The sequence below is a fragment of the Crinia signifera genome, chromosome 3 (assembly GCF_055691185.1).
Source record: "Crinia signifera chromosome 3, ASM5569118v1, whole genome shotgun sequence".
In the NCBI taxonomy this organism is placed as follows: domain Eukaryota; kingdom Metazoa; phylum Chordata; class Amphibia; order Anura; family Myobatrachidae; genus Crinia; species Crinia signifera.
Window position 1 is genome coordinate 215,721,180 of NC_139219.1, and position 18,747 is coordinate 215,739,926.

Below are 18,747 nucleotides of genomic sequence, written 5' to 3' on the forward strand. Positions count from 1 at the left end.
GCGAGCCACCGAGCCCGAAGCGTGGCGAGCGTAGCGAGCCCCGCGAGGGGACACAGAATACCGTCCCCTCGCGGGGCTCGCTCGCCACGCTTCGGGCTCGGTGGCTCGCTACGCTCGCCACAGGTTTATATCCAACTCCATGCCCACTTGGATAGTAGGGGTATGAAAAGGACCCCTTTTTCCCATTGAATTCCATGTTAAAATGGACTCAGTCAATTTTAACATTGATTCCTATGGAAAAATCGGGTCATCGCATCCGATGATCGCATGCGATGCGATGCGATATCGCATCGCATCGCATCTGATTGTATGCCTTAACTTAAGGCATACAATCAAAAAATCGGCAGCCCAGATAACTCACAAGTACCATAAACACTTATAAGGCCACAATGCTCTAAGGAGCCCATTTATCATTAAATATTTGTTGGATATTCCCTAGTGATTTTTAGGGGTACTAGCAACTATTAAGGATCCCCCAGATGTACTATGGATTGCAACAGATATGTCCCATACCTTCCGCGGTCCCTCCATTTTCATCCACAAATGCAGCCCCCCCCCCCTCCCAGTAGTGGATGCCTACTGCAATTTAGGGGTAAAACCAATATTAATACATTAGAGTTAATGTATTAGAGTTATTATTCCAGATGTATAAATCCCACCTAAAACATGGACTAATCAAAGTAAAAAGACAAACCTGGGATCACTATATTGTTAAAAAAAAAAATGTTAGGAAGCAATACATCTAAGCTATGATTGCCATTTGTAATACAGGTAAGTCCGGTGCCAATTTATTTTTGGAAGAGCTTAAAAGTCAGATCTATGCTGAGCATAATAGCAAAATGAATCCATACCAAATGTATGAGTGAAACAGGATACAAATTAATGAAAGCATACACAGAAAAGGCAGATTAGTCCACACACACTCACAAAAACTCGATTTATCCTAGTCTACCTGGCCTGGGTGCTCACCAAATGGAAGAAGCCGTAATCAATCCTAGAAGAACAGATGGTACTCCTGGGACTGGTAAGTAAGAGACATATCTTCAGCAGTAGAATCTGACATTTCCGGCCTTTATTCAACCTTTCTCTTTCTTTGAAAAAGGTCGATTAAAGGCCTGAAACGTCAGATTAGACCACTGGAGATATGTATCTTCTACCCCTTTTACACTGTTATAAATATCCCTGGTTATTGCACATGACTACTAATCTAACTCTCTCTCTCTGCACATGATACATTTGCCCAACAGTATTACACATGATTTTGCCCATTTTGAAACATATTTGTCCTGCGATCAGGTCTGAATTAGGCCCATTGTGCAGTGTAAAAGGGCCCACTTGAAATTGCCCAAGCGATCCGGCATTTCAACCCGGGTAGGGAGCAGGACTGAACACAGATTTAACCCAGCTTGTGGTGCAGTGTTTCACTGCAGTGTGATGGAGCGACCTGGGGTCAATTCACAGAAAGGAAACAGCCGATGCTGGGAGATGATCATAGGCGAATCTAGAACTATGGTAATGGGTGGTCCCAGAACTAGACATAACAGTAGGGGGACCTTTGCGGGGCGTAGCCGCGCGGCAAAAAGGGGGCGTGGTCCCATGGAAAGGAGGCGTGGCATCACAAAATGGGGTGTGGTATTACACTTTAGACCATATACGGTAATGCCCGTTACACATTTTAGCAAACTTTGTAATACCCATTACACATAATGCCACACGCCGTAATGCCAATTACACATTAGGCCACATACCATAATGTCCATTACACCTTGTGCCACACATCATGATGCCCATTACATACTATATAACAAACCGTAATGCCCATTACATATTTGCCACATAAGTGCTGCTTAACTACGTGCTCATTGCTAGGGGGTTCTTGCTTGATGGCACCATAGTACCCATTACACATGATGCCACACACCATAGTACCCATTACACATGATGCCGCACACCATAGTACCCATTACACATGATGCCACACACCATAGAACCCATTACACATGATGCCGCGCACCATAGTACCCATTACACATGATGCTGCACACATAATGTCCATTACACATGATGCTGCACACACAATGCCGCTTACACAGGATGCTGCACACCGTAATGCCCCTTACACATTAAGCCACACATTATGCGTAATGCCCCCACATACTGTCGCTTGTAGCGTCCCTTAAGCAATGCCCCCAAAAGTGCCACTTACTGTAAATTTTTATATGAGCCTTCGCTGCTGCTGCAGGGAGAGTTGGAGAGCGGTGCAGCTGCTTCTATGGGGAGAGGAGCAGAGCGCAGCGCAGATCACGCTCCCACTCCCCTCCTGGTGTCCCCTCTAGCCGAGTGGACATTTGAAATATTATGCGCGCTGTTGTGCGTGATGTCGGGGGAGCACACCGGGCGCCGGCACCACATGATTAAAGGGGGGCGGGCTAAGGTGAAAGCGGGGAGAAAAATTGGAGCGGAAGCTGCAAGGGTGACAGTCATTGACAGCTGGGCAGAGAGCAGGGGGCTGCCCGGCTGTATTCAGAGCACTGCAGGTCACGGCTGTTTGAAATAATACCCCTTTCACAACAGAAAATGCAGGGATTTACCCGGGAATGTGGTACCAGGATCATGCAGGGACATTCCCAGGCTGACCCCTTATACACCAGCCTAGTCCCTGCATTTTCTGGTGTGAGGGGGAGAGACAAACACTCCCCTCTCCCTACACCCCTTTAACCAACAAGCTATATCTTCGGAACCAACTGACCCATTTACATGAGACCAGTATCATATTGAAGAACTTTTGAGTTGGCTTCAAATGATTTTTGGTCCCGTGAAACTGGGCTGTTTGGTTCCAGAGAAATCTGCCCTCAAAGAACATAAACAGTCATGAAATGACATTTAAGAAATGAAAAAAAAAAAAACGGTTTAACCCCTTCCCGACATTTGACGTACATGTACGTCATGGTCGGGAAGTACTTCCCGACATTTGACGTACATGTACGTCATGGCTTCTAACTGTCACTGCGTCTATAGACGCGGTGACAGTTACGAGATGTCTGCTGTCCCTGACAGCAGACATCCCCCCTCGCCGCCCAGGGGGGGCAGGGGTGCCCCCCCCGGTCGGCGATCGCTGTGATTGGCTGTTCAAATCTGAACAGCCAATCACAGCGTTTCCTGTGTTACCGGCGGCTAAGCCGCTCGGTAACACAGAAAACGGTGGTGATCGGTGCAGCACCGATCACCACCGAGCGGCAGCACCCCCCTCCCACCCACCGGCACTCACCCGGCAGCTCCGCCGCCCGGAACAGCAGGCTCACCCGGCTCACCCGGCTCCCCCAGCGCACGCAGCGCTTCCCCCCTCCCACCCCCCCCCCCCCCCGCAAGCTGCAGCAGCAGCAGCAAATAATAAACTGGGGTATAACTGGGTTATAATGAAATATATATATATAAATATATATATATATATATATATATATATATGTGTGTATGTGTATATATATATATATATATACACATATATGTATGTGTATATATGTATATATATATATATATATATATATACACACACACATATATATATGTGTGTACATATATATGTGTATATATATATATATATATATATATGTGTATACATACATATATATATATATATATATATATATATATATATATATATATATATATATATATATATATATATATATATATATATATATATATATATATATATATATATATATATATATATATATATATATATATATATATATATATGCGCTTCCAGACAGATATTCCCGACATATGACGTATATATACGTCATGGTCGGGAGGTACTTCCCGACCGAAGACGTATATATACGTCATGGTTTTATAAACTGTCACCGCGTCTATAGACGCGGTGACAGTTTGGAGATGTCTGCTGTCCCTGACAGCAGACATCCCCCCTTGCGGCGATCGCTGCGATTGGCTGTTCAAATGTGAACAGCCAATTGCAGCGTTTTCTGTGTTACCGGCGGCTAAGCCGCTCGGTAACACAGTGATCGGTGGTGACCGGTGCTGTTAAGTACAGCACCGATCACCACCGATCGCCAGCCCCCCCCCCCCTCCCACCCGGCAGCCCCCCTCCCTCCCACCCACCCGGCTGCCGCAGCGCCAGCACCCCTCCCAACCCCCCACCAGCCGCAGCGCCAGCCCCCCTCCCAAAGCTGGTGACCAAAATGGGGTCACATGTGGGGGGGTTCCACTGTATTGGTGCTTCGGGGGTCTTGCTAATGCGACATAGCACCCACCATTCATTCCACCACCAAAAATCACTCCTTCCCTTCTGAGTCCTGCCATGCACCCAAATGGTATTTTTGGGTCACATATGAGGCATTGCCGTACTGGGGAGAAATTGGGGCACAGATTTTGGGGTGCTTTGTCTCCTTCATTCCTTGCGAAAATGAAAAATTTTGAGCCAGAACTGCATTTTTGTGTAAAAAATTACATTTTTTTACACAAAAATGCAGATCTGGCTCAAAATTTTTCATTTTCACAAGGAATGAAGGAGACAAAGCACCCCAAAATCTGTGCCCCAATTTCTCCCGAGTATGGCAATGCCTCACATGTGACCAAAAAATACCAGTTGGGTGCATGGCAGGACTCAGAAGGGAAGGAGTGATTTTTGGATTTTGCAGCACAGATTCTGGTTGAATGACCCCTGAAGCACCCATACAGTGGAACCCCCCCACAAGTGACCCCATTTTGCAAACTACACCCTTCAGGGAATTCATCAGGGGGTATAGTGTACATTTCAAACCCCCAGGGGTTTCACCAATTTTGATACAACTGAGCTGTGAAAATGAAAAATTTAATTTTTTCATTTTCACAGCCCAGTTGTATCAAAATTGGTGAAACCCCTGGGGGTTTGAAATGTACACTATACCCCTAAATGAATTCCCTGAAGGGTGTAGTTTGCAAAATGGGGTGACTTGTGGGGGAGGTTCCTAACTTTTAGCACTTATGGTGCCTAGAAACCTACATGGTGCCTAAAAAAAAATCTCATAAAAAGGAGGCTCCAAAATCAAGTAGGTGCTCCTTCTATTATGAAGCCTGTGGTTTGGTCAACGTGCACACTAGGGCCACATATAGGATATTTATGAAAACAAAAGAATTGGGGGAATCAATTTTTAGTCACATTTCTCTAGTAAAATCTACTGTGTTCGTTAGAAAAACGTATTAAAATTGAAACTCTGCAAAAAAAAAGAAATTTTGAAATTTCACCTACACTTTGTTTTAATTCCTGTGAAACACCTAAAGGGTTAACAAACTTCCAAAATGCTGTTTTGAATACTGTGAGGGGTGCAGTTTTTGAAATGGCATCATTTATGGGGGTGTCTCACATACAAGTCCCTCAAAGTCACATCAGAACTGAACTGGTCCCTAAAAAAATCAGTGTTTGAAATTTTCTTGAAAATTTGAGAATTTGCTATTCATATTTGAAGCCTCCTAGTGTCCAAAAAAATGAAAAGGAGGTTGAAATAATGATTGCAACATAAAGTAGACATATGGTCTTTGTTAGTTATTAACTATTTTGAGTGGTATGTTTATTTGTCTCACAAGCAGAAAATGTGACATTTTGCAAATTGCTAAATTTTCCATTTTTTCACGACATTTTGGTATTTTTCACAAAAAAACACAGACTGTATCGACCCAAATTTACCACTAACTTGAAGTACAATGTGTCACGAGAAAACAATCTCAAAATCACTGAGATAAGTAAAAGCAAAAAAAAGTTATCCCCACTTAAGTGAAACATGTCAGATTTGAAAAAAATGGCTCTGTCAGGAACGCAAAAACTGGCTCTGTCAGGAAGGGGTTAACCTCAATATCCCTGGAACCAATTAACCCATATGGATCCAGCCTGGTATCAGATTGAAGGCCCGGCGATTTGGGTTTGACTGACATCAACCTTGAGCTTCAGTGATGCAGAAGGGGGAACTGGCAGCTGTTGAACTGGGTGCGGGTCGGAATTAGCGGGTCCCATGTTATCCTATAGGGAAAACATTCCAGCTTTGCCTGGCAGTATCTCCGGTTCCCAGGGGGCTAGAGACACGGGCTCGTTGGAAAGCCCCATCCCTCAGCTACAAAATGGGCTAATGGGTGGTCCTGTCCACCACCGGACCACCCCCTAGATTCGCCTATGGAGATGATCACATGTATGTGTGTGTGGGTGTGTACAAGTCTATTTCATCATATCAGCTCTGTATTCTTATAGCTATATGCAGTTTCATGATGGAGTATAACATCAATGTATACTAAGTACATAAAGCACAATTGTAGCTGAATGACTGACCATAGTCTCAAAAATGATGAACAAAATTCTGCAATCTGGCATCTAAAGGAGTGTGGTATAGAATATCTACAGTATTTAGGTAGACAGAAAATAGGTCAACACTAAATTGTCAATAGGTACAATAGGTTGACATGTACAAAAAGTTGACATATAAAAGGTCATCAGGCACAAAAGGTTGACACGACCGTAGCCAACACAAGTTATTGTAAGTTTTTCCATTTTTGGGGGGTTACATTTTGTTTATGGCCACCATCATTAGAAATGTATACCCTCATAGGGTCAGACCACAGGTTACTAATCCCAATTGAAGTCACTTGACTTGTCTTTTGTTTTCATACAGGTCTAAACTTTAAGCAGTATATTTTTTAACTCATCCATTATTTCACTTTTCTCATGTCACCCTCTGTAAACACCTCAAGCCTCTTAAGACCTGTAGGCTTCTTCATGAATAATTCCTCTGAGAGGGATCTGAAGGCTATCCATCTCCCACATCTTGTGCATGTGCTGACCAGCGGACGGGTGTGCGCAATACGAATACGGGGTCAGTGACCCAGAAGGAACAGCTTTTATCAGAAGAGCTGTCCCTGGTATAATTATTTATGCATAAGGTGATAATAAATGCTGATAATGGATGGATGTCATGAAAATGCAATAGATGATACATCTTTCCCTTTGTGTCTACATTCTATAGCAATACCAGATCCGGATGGTTATACCTAATGCTGGTTGTAACCCTGATTTAGTAATTTGGCAAGATGCAAAATCACCAACTAAAAAATACAATTAAGGGGATTTGCCTCTAAGTACTTGTAATTCTGAGTCAGGATCACTGATTAATTTGGTTAGAATGCTGTTGTTACATGCGTGGAAGTAATTAAGAAAGCACACTGGAAGCATGCCAGAAAACACTATGGGGCTTTTTATACTGTAAGTCACATCCAAAGTCAAAGCTGTAGTCAGTGTCAATACCAGATGTAGTTAGCTGATGTTTTAAGTCTGTGCAATGGGTCCCAGCTCGAGTTCCGATTGTCAGCTCTCAAAATCACAGAACAAAATCAGACACATCGGGACAAATTTAATAGGGTGCGATCTTTAGACATGTGCGATTTTTTGGGGGTGAAAAGTGCCAAAAAACGAATGTTTTTGGAAAATCGCTCATGGAAAAGGGTGCTATTGCAGTAAAAATCGCACATTTTTACCGTGACCAAACATTTGTACATTTAAAATAGCATCCAGATGTTTTCTTCAAAAGTGTAGAACTTGCAAATGTAATAGGGTGCACATTTTCAAATCGTTCACAAAACCTTACCAAAAATCACTTGAAAAACAGACAGGGTCTGGCTGGCAAGGTTGATAGAAGCATGCATCAGTCAGATCCGTGCATGCTTCTGTCTGTGAAAGTGTGCAGATAGTTAAAAAATGTAAAAAGCGGCGTGGGGTTTCCCTCCCTAGCATAACCAGTCCTGGGCTCTTTGAGCCGGTCCTGGTTCCAAAAAATACAGATAAACAAGCAGAAGGACTTGCGGCCATTAACCTTGCAACTGGTCAGCCCTGGCTGGGGGTAGTGGGGACCCCAAAGACCGGATTAGGGGAGGGGCGATAAGGGCAGCCATCCCGGAGCCCCCACACCCCTACATATTGCTGCGGTGAGCTGCTTACCTCCACCACACTTCCAGGTCCATGCACCTCCCAGGAAGAAGAAACATAGCCAAAAGCCGCCATCAGCCTGCTCAAACAACTGACAGGACAACAGGCACAGGCACCTGTGAAAAGGACTGAACACCCAAGGATAGAGGGGTACACACCAAGTAAGAAACAGATGATACATTACATCTCATTCCCTAGATGACAGGATCTCTGCCCCTTGGTCACACTGAATATAGCCATATACCACTGTTTAGCTGCACCAAGAGTGCATGAACATACTAAACAACAAGGGATAAACATAGGTTGAACTAGATGGACGCAGGTCTTTATTCAGCCTCACCTACTATGTATGTATGTTTGCAAAGAGATACAGGACTCTGCATCTAGGGTTGTTATTCTGGTTGATTCGCAAGGCTGCCTGGCGTATGCTGCCCCCACCCCCTTGCCGCATGTGTTCGCACGCAGGTCACCGACCATCGAATGATGTGGACTCTCAGGTCACTTCAATTTGCGTGCACCCTCGGGAGGAAGAGGGTGGGCAGCTGACATCTGGGGATGTCAGCTGCACGCTCCCGGCACCTATGTGATGGCCCGATTACCATGGGAATGCCCAGCGTTAACATGGAAACACCCATGAAATGCTGGGCTTACCCATGGGCGTGACTATCCGCCACCGCCCCCTGGCTGCAGCCTTGGGTGCGTGCACCCGGTGAACAGTCTGTTTGCACCCTGCGAAATGCGCCCACCATCAGTCCCCGTGCGAATATTCTGGTCCATGCGGACAGACCAGAATACCCCCCTAGGCCTTTGTGCAAGCCTCCCCATCATTGTATCATTGCATATTTAAAAAAATACTGTCTGTGTTCTATCATTTCTAATTTTATTGTACTAGATTGCCAATTCATTAATTGATTATTTATTCATTGAGTCATTCATTGTATAACATTGCTCTAATTGCAAATATTCACAGTGCAACTATGTTTACATATAAAATAACCATATTTAAAATATCTCTATCCAGTTTCTTCAATAACATTAATCTGTTGCGCCACCAGTCTACCTGAACAGCCCCCACATACTGTAGTTTCAATGTCTTTAGGTGGCTCAGCTGTTCATCAATAGCAGGCACTGGGGAACTCACGGAGCACCAGACACAGGCAGCTCAGGTGTTTGTGTGTCACAGATGGGTTGGTGTTTGGCTGTGATTTCATTTGTGGGGGCCCCCACAAAGTTATTGTCCCTGGGCCACCACCAGCCTTGATCTGGCCCTGGGACCCCCCCCCCCCCCCCCAATTAAAGGCCCCCAAGGCCACCCTGGGTGGTGTGTGCAGGGTTGATGTTTATGAAAGTGTTAAAAAATAAAATACATTTAACATTAGGTGTGGTTGTGGAACTTAAAGTCCCAGCTAGCCTCCCCCATATTCAAGTGCTTGGTGAACCACAAGTACCTGCATGTTGGGTATTGAATGGCCTGCTGGGACGTGTAGGGCCCCAGCCGAACCAATACTACAATAAAAACACATATACACCATGAAAGTACAAATTAATTACATACATGCACTCACACATACATACATATACAGTACTTACCTATCTTCCGACATTTTCATAACAAATTGACAAAACCATGTGCACTGCACCTTGTGTATTTGTCACTTACCAGTATTCTGTTAACACTGTACTGAACTCAGTTCTTGAAGCTTTTCTTCCTGTGATAACATTTCTTCTTTATTCTGTAGAACAGAGTAAAAAAATAATAATGTTATATTCCAAACACTGGAATTGCTGTAAACTTGTTATGAACACTTCAATGCCTACTGTATTTACTCCTACTCACATCCTTGGCACTTACCTTATGACTCCCAGATTAGTATGCAGTAAACATATCTAAATGTTATGCTGAGGAAAAGTGCAGTATCCACTTGCACCAGACACATGTGGGTTTAGTGATAGCTATAGATAGGGTCTCCTAAGTACAACAGGAAGGGTGTGATCTTTCTTCCTTCCATTGCAATTAATGCTTGTTTAAACAAAATAATGAACAATAGTATGTACTGCTAAATAAACAGCACACTCATTGGTCACCATATTAGAAAGAAATACCTTTCTCATTCTGGATGGGACTCCCCTTTGCTTTGCCCACATAGCAGGCTGAATTCTTCTTGGCACAAATTCAAATTCAAGGTACTAGAAATATTCTTTATAGATTCTGGTCTGTGGTGAAATCAAAGAGTTGTTGCAAATGTGTCAGCCAGGGCCGGATTAAGCCTTCAGGGGGCTCAGTACACTTTGTCAAAGTCGAAGTGCATACACGCCACTTTAGAATGGTATGGCTGCCATCTTGGTTCGCAGAGTTACGCAAATAAAGTATAATAACCAGTTTTGTAATAAGGCGAACCCAGTGCGCTGCCATACTAATACACAAATTCATATCCCACACTCTCACTTAATAAAATATAGTTAATATGGTTTTAATTCACAGCACATATTTTAAATTGGTAATACACAATCTTTCATGTACATATTTCGCATCTCCGTCTTGCAAGCACAGCGCTCCGGTCTGAGCTAGAAGTTCATATCTTGTAACGGCCAGAAGTTATGGAACTATTACATATTTCATTGTTATTTCACCACGAGGACAGTGTAACCAGAAGATCCGGATGTAACAGGTTTCTCAGCATGAACCATGACCCTTATGACGATACCTGAAGACAAAGAAACCTAGGTGCATTCTCCTGCACCAATCCAAGAGAAGCGACATCCGATCTCCTGGCCAATAAGGACACTCACTGCCCCCCCTCTCTGGACACTATAAGAGTTGAAGCACATCCTAAACTCAGTCTGTTCTTCCCTCTACTCCTCTGGGCTATAATCTGGACAAACTATAGCGAGCTCCGACCTGGTTGCGCCAGAGCTTTAGATGAGACGGTAACTGTTGCATTCCTGTATGTATATTCTATAGCGTGGCTGATTGTGTTTTATATCTGTTGTCTTTCTCCCTAGTAGCTTAAATCATACTTTGTATTGTATAACAAACTGTACACTGTGTTATATTGTTTCTCTCTCTCTCTGTAACCCCCTGTTGACCGCTAGAGACTAAATACATTATTAGGAGACTCCATCTCCTTATTTCTTAATTTATACTTGAGTCTTGGCTTTTATTCGCATTTAGTGACAAAGGTTTAATAAGGAATTTGTCCTTAAAAGGTGTACTCAAATTGGGGTACTAAGTACTGCGAAAGGACACCGCGCACTGCGAAAGGATACCGTTTCATAGGTATCGGTATAGCGTGTACTATACACGGACAAGGTTCGCTACGCTGCGTTACGCTTTGTTCGCACGTAGCTAGGAATAAAGGGTTTGTGGTTTATGGACAAAGTACGTAAACTGCGCACTTCACTTATTATTTATCTGGTTATATTTATATCGACATTGATAACTTCCTCAAGATTCCTCATGTCAACAGTGTACCTCTGACTGTTCCCGTTGTGTATGTGCCTCATCAATCCTTCCATTATACATATCATGTTGTCTCTTTACCTATACAGCAACTCAACACCTCAACCCCTTATATAACTAATAACTCCTCCTCGCACCCACCCCTTATACCATATATTTTATCTAGGGATGAGCGGGTTCTGATTTTGGGATTCCGCACACCACCTAACACACCCGATCCGAGACCGGACCTAAGCACTGTTTGGGTATTCCCGCCAGGCTCAGGCTTCAGATTGAAGCACCACATCACCGTCCCACCGCCGAACTCGATATAGGTCCCCTGCTACCTGCCGCCATCTTCACTCCAGCTTTGGAGAGGGTAGTAGGAGGAAGAGTCTCTTTGCTCTGTGTCTATGGTGGTCTGTTAAGCGCGTGGGTTGGTGATCTAGATTGGCGAACTGGTCCTGATCAGTGGTCGTGTCTTGTGCTTCCATAAGTAGTGGTGCTTCTGTATAAGTCCAATTATGTGCTGCTGTGTTGCCTAGTGCTGGTGTCCTGTCCTGCCTAGTGCTGGTGTCCTTTCCTGCCATAAGCCCATTGGTGCTGCTCTATAAGTCCAGTGGTACAACCATATAAGCCAATTCCTGTGGAGCTCCTGTATAAGTCCAGTGGTACAGCCGTATAAATCCAGTCCAGTGGTACCTTTTCAACATGTAATTACAAAAAGTTCAATGTAAAATGTATAAAAAAAATGAAATACACAGATCAGACATGGCTTCTATTGTTGTTATTTCAAGGTGGAAAAAGACCCATCGCGTTTCGTCATAAATGACTTCATTGTGGGAGCCGATACCACTACGTCAACCATAGGGAAAACATCTTTTTAAGGTGGATTTTTTTGTATGTCGTCACTTTTTTAGTGGTAGATTTTTTGTGTTGTCACTTTTTCATCGTTACTTTGTTTAGTGAACCCTTTTAATTGGCTGGAGTCTATATAATTATCCAGCAATCATGAGAAACAATCTCAGATGTCAAGGTTCAAATAAGAATAAACCCGGTGTAGCAATCCAGATGGAGTGATTCCAATGTCTGAGTTGCACTGAGGGGTACACTGCACTGAGCAATAATGATGGAATTGGTGCCAATTGGGTGAAAAATTATAAAATAATTATTAAAACATGACATACCATATTAAAAAGGGGTTTGGCAATAAAAAAGAGAAACAATGCAGTTTTAGTCCAGTTCATACGGTGCCATATTTATAGAGTCCACTGGTTAATGGGTCCGTTCCTATAATGTCTCCTTATTACCAACAGGTTAATTGTGTCCAATATATCCAAAGAGGCCCACGGTAGGTATTTTATGGAGTAGCACTCTCCCGTTTTGTATATCACCTCCGTCTGGGTTAGAGCGTGGGTAGGCCCTAGATGGAAAATGCAGAATGGTGGCTTATGGTCAAAAGTGGACTCTGGATATGAAGACTGGTCCGGATCCAATAGTGGAGGGGTAACAGGGTTCAGAACTGGATGTGGGTTATCCTCTTAGTCCACCAACACGTTTTGCCAGAAGCCTGGCTTTATCACACCCACTCTTTAGTTTGTTTTGTATACATGTAGCACCCTCCACATTTTATTATTACCGCTTACTTATGTAAGACTTATCTCATATAATTTTCCCTTTATCCCTTTACTATGACTTTCATTTTACACCAATGTGATGCCGTGGTGTGGTTCTGCTGGGCTGGCTTGGGGGTCCTGTGCCCTGGACTTGTCCAATAGCAGTGTTAGGGACCTGGCTGATAGAGGTCACCTGGGCGTGGTAGACAAGCCCATAATAATGGTCATCATTATGCTAAGAACCTCTGAAATTAGGTCTTCCGGTGAGCAGGCCCACACAAGCGGCCGCATTTTAACAAGAGCTCCTGGTTCCCCTGCCACAAACCAACCTTCCCTGGGTCTCCATTACACCCACGGTCGGCATCCATCTAGGAGAAGCTGACAGGATAAGAGCAGGCAAGGCGGGACACACAGCGCCAGCTCCCTGTGCTGTAGACCCCGGAACACAGGCTTGCCGGATGCAGCCGGCGGCCATCTTAGGAGTGGCGGAGGAGATGCGGCGGCACCACAGAACGGGTGCACAATCCCACTCCCAGGGTCTCCATCATCTCAGCAGGCAACAACCATCTGAAGAGGCTGCAGAAATAGGTGCAGGCGGCCCGGACTACACGGCGCCGACTCCCTGCGCTGCAGCCATTAGACCACAGACTCACTTAATGCAGCCGGTGGCCATCTTGGGAGTTGCAGAAGGGACACAGCAGCTCCACAGAGAGGGCCCAGCGGTGGTCGCTGCCCGCAGACAGGATCTTACAGAGTGGGGTAAGATAAGCCCCTGAACTCCCACTACACTCACTACATCTTGCTCCTGGCTGGCTGCTGGGGTGATCAGTGCTGCCATTCTCTCTGCTACTCTCTGCTCCTCTCCCCCTGCTGCAGCTGCAGCCCCTCTCTCCTACACAGCCCCACAACCAGGCATACCTGCCTCTCCTCCATACCCTGAATCACCCACATGCACTGTGGGCAACTCTCATCTAGGGATGCCAATCCCGGGGCATTTTTTCAATCCCGGAATTCAGGATTGAAAAATGCTCAATCCCGGGATTGTCTTCCCTAATGCAAAAACCCGCCCCAGTTGCCCGCATATATATACTTACAGGTGCGGTGCTGCCGGGTGGATGCATCCTGGGCATGTAGGTCGGATGATGCAGACTGGGCAGGTGGACGTTGGCCGATGGTACGGGGGTCAGCCTCGGTGGGTGGGCAGTCTCGGAGGCGGCGGGAGGTCAGCGTGGCGGGAGGTCAGCACAGTGCGCACTGCGCACAGGACTGTCAGGCTGTTGTGTGGCCTGCGCAGCGTGACCTCTGCGCAGCATGACCTCTGAGCCGCACTGCCTGGGATGGGAGAAGCTGCCCGGAATTAGACTGTGCACGCGCATTCTAATCCTGAAATCCCGTAATTGGAAACTCCAATCCCGGGATTGAAATCCCGGCGTTTTCGGGGCCAAATCCTGGGATCCCGCCAATCCCGATCCCGGGATTGGCCCTCCTACTCTCCTCCCTCCCTGCATAGTATTATTTTGGGACTCTACTTATATCATTATGGAGAAATATGTGGCTAAAACCCCTAGGGGTTCTAAAGGCTCACAGGCCAAAACTAAGGCAAGTGAAAAGGAAAGAGCTTTGCATTCTGACTGCTCCATCTCCCTGCTGTCCATCCGGGGTGATGACCTTACTGACCCACTGATTATAACCGGGAAACACAGTCCCTCATCAGTACAGAAAGCGAAAGAAATTTCAGATATCATCTCCTCACTATTGGATGCCAAACTGGCCCCTTTGCTGGAAGCCATTAATTCTACCACAGCACAATTAACACAACACACAAAATGTCTCACAGAGGCAGAAGACCGCATATCTGCCATAGAAGACGAGCTTCATATTGCTAAAGCTCAACTGCAATCTCAAGACGCCACTTTGTTGGCCCTCACTGACAAAATCGAAGATTTGGAGAACCGTTCAAGACGGAATAACTTGCACCTTATCTGTCTTCCGGGAATCAGTGCAACCCATGGCACTTCTACCTCTTGTTTCCAAATGGTTTTCTGAAACCTTGGGCATCACCACCGCACCCTCATCTTGCATGGTGGAAAGAGCTCACCGTATTGACCCCAATAAAAAATAACTTCAATAAAGGACCAGACCGTCATCTTTAGACTGCAAAACTATGTGGACAAGGTCAAGATACTGGAATATTATAGGAAAGCCGACAACTTCTGTTATGAGGGATCTTGTTTACTCCTGTTTCAAGATTTTTCCTTCCAAGAACTCTTTTCCAGGGATATGCGTTTTGCCCTTCTGTACCCAGCAAAGCTGCGGGTTGTATATGAGGGCAAGCCCCATTTTTTTGAGAGTCCATAATCTGCACAGAACTTTCTTAGCTCCATATCCAAGGAACCCAGATGACAATGACTGATCCCACTTAGACCGATAAGTATCGCCTTATTATAAATCTATTACATATTAACAATGGTGATTATGTTTCAAACTGTTGATCTGTGCTGGTTGTTATTGAATTGGTTACTGTATATGTATTTACTGGCCTCTTCTTGAACACAGGAGGGTGAGGACCAGAGTACCGCCGGAATGCACCATTACCATATGAGGCAGTGACGTGGGTGTGGGGGGCGGGTAGCTGACATCACCGGATGTCAGCTGCCCACCCATATCCACGCCAGCGTGCACGCAAATGTAAGTAACTGAAAAGTCATATGGGGGAATATGGGGGAATAACCCCCCATATTCCTATCCCATGCTACCTGAAGTGATGTACTGTCAGGCATATTAATAGTTAGGATAATTTGATAAATAGTGGAGTTGACATGTTGGGGGGGCAGCAATATTCATACAAATAGACTCAAAGGGAGTCAATGGTCTGCTCAGAGGCATAAGTTCATCCCATTTGCACGTTGCAAGTTGATATTTGGTGCCCCCTCCATAAAAAAAGAAATTTGTATGTATGCACAGTGAGTCAGCATCCTATGAGTCAGACTCATTAGATTTAGCTGTATGGAGAATCATGGTCCAGCAGCTGCAGTGGGTGCACCAGCACTTGCTGCAGCACAGACTGAGTGGTACCAGATGAGAGCCTTCCTGTCCCCATTGCAGATTTTAGTAGGGCACAGTGAGATGGAACCAATTAACTCTGCAACAGCAGCAAGTGCACCGCAGAGCTCTGTTGGAAGAGCAGTGGTCACACTTGGATTCCACTATAAACCACGTGGGAGCTGCTGTACATGCAGGTGCCCCTTCATGGCTTGGAGCCTGGAGGTTGGCATCGCCACTGTCTCTTGGAGTTATGCTTATGCCCCTGGGTTTGCTGACATGTTTGTATATAGAGCCAGTGATCTTGCCTAGACAAACCTACTTCAGAGCATAATGCATTGAAGCAATTGAATATGCCCCCAAAACCCAGCTTGCCAGACTATTAAACCCTAAAGCTAAATATTTCCATATGCCAGGGCCAAAAAAAGGGGTTATATACTATAGGAGTGAGGGTAGATATAACCGAGGGTATTCCAAGCCTTGTTCTCTGTGTCTTCTACAACTTTGAAGTCAGATGATCCGAACAAATCAATTTAGCATGGAAAGAGATTCTATTGCAACCCGCTGTTTCTCCAATTCATTTCTATATCAATCCACTATTTTATGAAGAAAAGCGGCTTGAAAGTATGATGGAAAAACCGTGAGCTGTTGTCCCCTTGGACTTTGCATCTGAACAATCCTAGTATTTTTTTTTTTCCAAAAGTATTTTATTGGGTACTTGTGTACTAGCACGGCGCCCATCGCATCGCAGACCATAAGGCATACGATGTTATGCGATGCGATGTTACGCGATGTCAGCCGATGTTATACAATTTAAAATTGTATACCATTGAATTGTATGGCATTGTATGCCATTCTATCGCACATACAATGGTATGCGTTTTAAAATTGTATAAGCACCCTAAAGGGTTTTCCTATGTTAAAAGTGGCCCCTATAAGTTAATTAAACGTGCTTACTATGTTAAAAGCACCCCCAACGGCACCCCCACTATCGACGCCAACCCGAAGCGTGGCGAGCGCAGCGAGCCCGCGTGGGGCGGCGGTACGCGTCCTACGACCTTTTCCTACCCCCACTATCCACGTCGGCATGGAGATGTCTTCATATAGTGTGGCGAGCGCAGCGAGCTACCGAGCTCGAATCGTGGTGAGCGGACGCGGAATACATGTAAAGTAATACGCGTCCCCTCGCGGGGCTCACTGTGTGTGCCACGCTTCGGGCTCGCCACACTATATAAAATCAACTCCACGCCGGCGTGGATAGTGGGGGTATGAAAAGGTTGTGGGCTCCCTGCGCTCGCCACGCTTCGGGTTGGCGTTCATAGTGGGGGTGGCGTGGGGGTGCATATAACATTGTAAGCCCCCATTAGGGTGCTTATACAATTAAACATCGTATAGGGGGCTTATACAATTTTTCAAATCGCATCGCACTGCATCGGGTGTTTGCCATGCGATGGCATGCGATGTGATGCGATTATATGTCGTGCGACCTAATATCATGGGCGCCGTGCTAGTACACAAGTACCTTTTATTGAGCTTTGTTCAAATAAGAAACATCTGTAAACATTAATATCAAGCATTACAAGGAGAGAACTGCAAACAGCATGTGACATAGGCATTAAAGGCAACAATGCAAACAAGGCCTTGCAATAAATTAAAAACCACCCTGTCTTCTAGGGATGATGAGTTCTCTTTGCTGCATCCAGTGCAGGCAGGCAGAACATCCCCATCTCAACCATCCCTATGGACAGATTGCGCCTAACTAATAACCTATATATCTAAACAAAATAGTTTTATTCAAGCATCCATTCACTCACGCACAGGGGCGTAGCTAAGGGTTCATGGGCCCTGGTGCGAAAGGTCACCTTGGGGCCCCCCTACATACAACAAAATTAAAATCTCGGTCTGTTTATATTTTAATACATCATTGCCAAGGGGGGTTAATGTCCGTTGCCATGGGTTCTTGCTCGTTGCCAAGGGGTTAATATGTGTTGCCAGGGGTTATTGGATGTTGCCAAGTGGTTAAATTTTTTTTTATCAGGGGTTAATGCTCGTTGCCAAGGGGGGTTTATTCCCGTTGCCAGGGGTTCTAGCTCGTTGCCAAGGGGTTAATACGTATGTGCCCACCCCAGACACCCGCCCGTACGCTGCTGTTGCTGCCCCTGCCTTACCCTGCGCAGAGAGAGACAGACGCTAGAGTCATTTTTCACTTCCAGCGTCTCTGACAGGGAGCACAGCTCTGCAGCCGCGTTACCAGGAAGTGCAGAGCTGCGCTTCCTGTCAGACGCTAGAGGTGAATTATGACTTCTAGCGTCTGTCTCTGTGTGCAGGGGAAGGCAGGGGCAGCCGTAGCTGACGGGCTGGTGGCCGGAAACATAGGCGCACCGGCAGCTATTGCAGTGCTGCCGGCAGCCTAGTGAGAGCTGAGATGAGGACTCGGAGCGGAGGTATGACCTCTGAGTAACCAGGCCGGACAGTGGCGGGGGCTGGGCCCCCCTGGCTCAGGGGCCCGGTCGCAGGTGCGACCGCTGCGACCCCTGTAGCTACGCCACTGCTCACGCAATCACACGTCATACAGGTGGGGGGGGGGGGGGGGGGCATGTTGGATCTGTCCGTTAAACATTAAATAAGCACAATAATAACTCATATATTTTCTATTTGCATCCAAACACAGGTAACCCTGAGGT

General features: G+C 45.5%; 1 protein-coding gene across 1 annotated transcript in view; it reads right to left on the reverse strand.

Moving 5' to 3' along the window:
* ECE2 (endothelin converting enzyme 2) overlaps nucleotides 1-9,679 on the reverse strand; it is a 103,995-nt gene extending 94,316 nt beyond the window's left edge. Inside the window, exon 1 of the mRNA XM_083177411.1 lies at nucleotides 9,627-9,679. The gene's annotated coding sequence lies outside the window, so the exon portion shown is untranslated. The remainder of the gene's footprint in view (nucleotides 1-9,626) is intronic.
* Nucleotides 9,680-18,747: the final 9,068 nt, after the last annotated feature.